This window comes from Marmota flaviventris, chromosome 17, assembly GCF_047511675.1.
Source record: "Marmota flaviventris isolate mMarFla1 chromosome 17, mMarFla1.hap1, whole genome shotgun sequence".
Classification (NCBI taxonomy): domain Eukaryota; kingdom Metazoa; phylum Chordata; class Mammalia; order Rodentia; family Sciuridae; genus Marmota; species Marmota flaviventris.
This window is the reverse complement of record NC_092514.1, coordinates 16,077,450-16,082,137: the sequence shown is the minus strand read 5'-3', so window position 1 is coordinate 16,082,137 and position 4,688 is coordinate 16,077,450. Positions and strand designations below refer to the sequence as shown.

The 4,688-nt window shown below is 44.6% G+C and overlaps 1 pseudogene; it reads right to left on the bottom strand.

Annotated features, from left to right (window-relative positions):
- Positions 1-339: 339 nt before the first annotated feature.
- On the bottom strand, positions 340-794 carry LOC114082979 (ATP synthase F(0) complex subunit C3, mitochondrial pseudogene; annotated as a pseudogene).
- Between the last annotated feature and the right edge of the window lie 3,894 nt (positions 795-4,688).

Sequence of the window (4,688 nt, the reverse complement as noted above, 5' to 3'; positions counted from 1 at the left end):
TCTTACAAAGTTGCTTAGTGCCTCGCTTTTGCTGATGCTGGTTTTGAACTCGATCCTCCTATCTCAATCTCCTGGGAGTCCGTTGAGATTGAGGCATCAAGATTGAGATTGAGGAAGTTCTGCTCCTCTGCTTGATTCACTTCCTCTTAAAAACAGGTATTCTTCCTTGTATAGTTGTCGTCGTCGTTGTTGTTTTAAGTTTTCATCTTTAATGAAATGACTTTGGAAATAACATACATTTTTATGACACCAACACTACAGTTTTTGGAGTCACAGTAAGAGTGACAGAATTACAGCCACAATTACTATGAATGACAATATTTCAAGCAGTAATTTCTGTTACTTGGCAAACAAGATCAAGAAAGTGACCATCCAACAAAAGAGACCCATAGCTTCAGACAAGGAAAATCCCCAGGAGAGCATATGAGAACACTGCTGCTTCAGTGAAGGTTTCTGGCATAACCAGAAGGCGGGCAAGGACTGTTCCAATACCAGCACCAGAAACAGCCACTCCTACTGTTGCAGCATTTTCACCAATAAATTTGGCAGTGGTATCAATGTCTCTGCTAATTGCATTGGTCTGAAACTCACTTTGGATTAGCTGTCATTCACCATTCTGGGCCCCATTAAAAATTGTAGAGCCCCCAAACCAAACCAAAAAAAAAACTGTAGAGCCCTCTCCAGGTTTAGCCTCTGGTCCAGATGATACTGACACAGAACTTGTTTCTGTATGCAACTCTGCATCCAGCTTGGATTAGAGCAGAGGTGCAGGTGAGCTTGGGGCAGGAGAACATTTAGACTCTTCTGGGCAGCAGGGCCAGAGGATATGGGTAACAGGTGACATGGGTTCCTCTCCCACTTCCTCTCTTTTCAGGAGGTGGTGGCAGAGGTCCAAGGAGTGGGGTGCTTTTTTTTTTTCCTTTTTTTAACAGAACATTAGAGTCTCCAGATGTAACTCAGTGGTGAAGCACTGACTTATATGTGAGGCCCTGAGTTTGAAAAAAAAAATTTAGAACATTTTCATCACCCTAAAAAAAAGCCCTATTTCCCCTTAAATTTCCTTGCTATAGTTAACCACAAATCTATTTTCTGTTTCTATAGGTTTCATACAAATGAAGTCATGCAATATGTAATCTTCTTTGACTGACTTCTTTCATTTAACCATTTAACCTAGTTTTTTTTTTTAAAAAAATTTCCATGTTGTAGCATGTATTAGTACTTTGTTCCTATTTTGATCTTGTTTTTTCTTTTCTTTTTTTTCCTGGTGCTGGGGATTGAACTCAGATCCTCCTATCTCAACTTCCCAAACCCTGGGATTACATCTCCAGCCCCTTTTATTTTTTATTTGAGATAAGGGCTCACTAAATTGCCCAGGTGGTCCTTGAACTTGGGATCCTCCTGCCTCAGCCTCCAAGTGGGCCTGCATCACCACATCCAGCCTACTTTATGTTTTATAATGGAGTAATAGTCCGTTGTGTGGATATACCAAATGCTATGCATATATTCCTTAATTAGTGGACATTTGGGTTGTTTCCATTTGGTTATTGAAATAATACTGTTTTAACATTTATGTACAAGTGTTGGTGTGGACATGTGTTTTCATTTATTTTTTTCTCTCTCTCTCTTTTTTTTTTCCAGTAGTGGAGATTAAACCTGGAGAGCTGTACCACTGAGATACATTTCCAGCCCTTTTTATTTATTTTGAGACAGGTTCTCACTAAGTTGCTGAGGCTTGCCTCAAACTTGCCATCTTCCTGCCTCAGCCTCCTGAGTCATTGGCATTATAGGCGTGTACCACTGTCTCTAGCTTCTGTTTTTTGAATACATTCTCAGGCATGGAATTGCTGTGTCAGACAGTAACTCTATGTTTAATCTTCTGGGGAACAGCCAGATTGTTTTCCAAAGTAGCCACATCATTTTACAATCCACCAGCTGTGTATGAGGATTCCAGTTTCCCCACATCTTTGCCAACATTTGTTATTACCTATTTTTTTATGTTTTAATTTTATCCATCCTAGTGAGTTTGAAGTGGAATCTCATTGTGCTTCTTTTTTTTTTTTTGGTGGTGGTGGTACTGGGGATTGAACCCAGGGGCACTGTACCACTGAGCCACATCCCCAAACATTTTTATTTTGATACAGGGTCTTGCTAAGTTAGCCAGTTATGGCCTCATACTTGTGAACCTTCTGCCACAACTTTAGGAGTACCTTGGATTACAGGTATAATGCTTGGCTTCATTGTGCTTTATTTTATTTATTTTTATGTGGTGCTGAGGATTGAACCCAGTTCCTCACATATGCAAGGCAAGCGCTCTACCACTAAGCCATAACCCCAGCCCTTCATTGCACTTTTGATTTGCATTTTGTCAATGGTTTTGTAATCTGAATTTGAAATCACAGTCATCTGTCCAATTTTCATTCTCACCGATATGAAGACTCTGGAGGACTTAAAAGTCTCCGCTCACTCTTCATTCCCCGACAATTGCACAGTGATGCCCTCTTCCCTGTAATTATGGCTAGTACCCTATCATTTAAGGCTTCTTGAGTACAGTTGGGCTCTGGACACTGTGTGGGTGCTTTGAATACAGCAAAAAAGCAAGATTTCAATTCTTAGATGATGGGTAAGGATGTGGTCCTAGATTCCAATCCTAACTTTCTCACCTTCCAGCCATGACCTTGTGTGAGGTACCTGACCTTGCCCATCTCCAGTTTGTCTATGAAATAAGGTTGTGCTGGATGCAGTAGCACATGTCTGGAATCCTAGCTGTTCAGAAGACTGAGGCAGGAGGATTGCAGGTTTCAGGCCACCTGAGTATTTTATTATGTTTGTTACTGGGGGTTGAACCAAGGGATGCTTTACTGCTGAGCTATACTCCTAGTCCTTTTTATTGTGATATAGAGTCTCATTAAGTTGCTTAGGACCTAAGTAAATTTCTGTGGCCAGTCTCAAACTTGGGATCCTCCTGCCTCAGCCTCCTGAGTCACTGGGAATATAAGTGTGCACCACTGTGCCTGACTAGCCTGAGAAATTTAGTGAGACACTGTCTCAATGAGAAATTAAAAAGGGCTGGGGCCGGGTGTGGTGGTGCACACCTGTGATCTCACAGACTTGGGAGGCTGAGGCGGGAGGATTGCCAAGTACAAGGCCAGCTTGAGCAATTCAGTGAGATTCATTCTCAAAAAATAAAAAGGATTGGGGATGGTAAAATGCCCCCCCCCCCCGCTCAATCCCCAGTACCACAAAATAAAAACAATAAAATAAAATAAAGTCGTTCTTAGAGTTACTCATAAAGCTTTTAGCAGTGTCTGGCACAAATAAAAAAATAAAATAAAATAAATATTTAAAAAACAATTTGTGGGGGTTACTGGGGATTGAACTCAGGGGCACTCAACCACTGAGCCACATCCCCAGCCCCATTTTGTATTTTATTTAGAGATAGGGTATCAAAGAAATGAATTCATGATCCTCCTGCCTCAGGCTCCCGAGCCACAGGGATTACAGGTGTGTGCCTCCAGGTGGATTCTGAGCCAGTGGGATTACAGGTGTGTGCCTCCAGGTGGATTCTGAGCCACTGGGATTACAGGGGTATGCCTCCTGCCTCAGGCTCCCGAGCCACAGGGATTGCAGGTGTGTGCCTCCAGGTGGATTCTGAGCCAGTGGGATTACAGGTTTGTGCCTCCAGGTGGATTCTGAGCCACTGGGATTACAGGGGTATGCCTCCGGGTGGATTGCGGGTGTGCGCTCAGCGCCTTTTTAAATTATTTTTTAAAATTGTTGATGGACCTTTATGTTATTTGCTTATTTAGATGGGGTGGGAATCGAACTGAGTGCCTCACACGTACGAGGCAAGCACTCTACCCTTGCCCCTACCGTGCTCATTTGTAACGGAGTTCTTCAATCGCTGGGAGGAGAACCATATAATAGAGTGGGGGGCGGGTCTAGAGTGAAGGAGGGAGACCAGTTTGGAGGTGGCTGTAGTCTCACAGCGGAGAGAAGATAGTGATTTGAATTAGACAGAAGGACACATTTTCGAGATAAAGCCAGGGCAAAGAGTTGAGAGTGAGGGAGAGGAAAGAGTCCAAGGGCTCTTCGGATGGTGACTGTGTCCTTGAGCCCCAGAATTGAGCCCAGAGCAGAGCAGAGCAGGGCAATGAATGTGGGTCCTACATGTTGGCCTCTCTGTCTCCACCTGCTGGCTGGTGCTAAAATTGCCCTTAAGAGGGAGAAACTCAGAAACTGTAGGGTCCTAAGGCTGGAGGAAAGTCCCCAAAAGGTGAGAAAGTTCCCCTATCCTGTTGGCAGGATAAGTGAGGCCGCATTCCCGGGGACATCTATTGGGCTGGGAGTCTCCCCTCCCTGGAGCAGGTCACAGGAGCTTTCTCTCTCCTGTTGATGTATCAACTAGGACTCAGTTATGAGCCACATGTCTGCAGGAAGGCACGTGGAGGGGGGGGGAAAGGGCAGAAGGTAGATGTCTGTGTAGTGGGGCAACAGTTCCTTTCTCCAGAACAGCTTCCACCAAAGGCAAGGCCCCAGCACCCAAGGGCTGCCTTGGATTCTCCCCCTCACACCTGGGGCTTCAGAACTAGACAGACAGTGGTGGCGGGGGAGGGGAGGGACCGTGGGGGCGGGGCGAGTCTCCCTAGAGCAGGGTGTGGCCAGTGGTCCAGATGGTCAGTCTGTGCCGG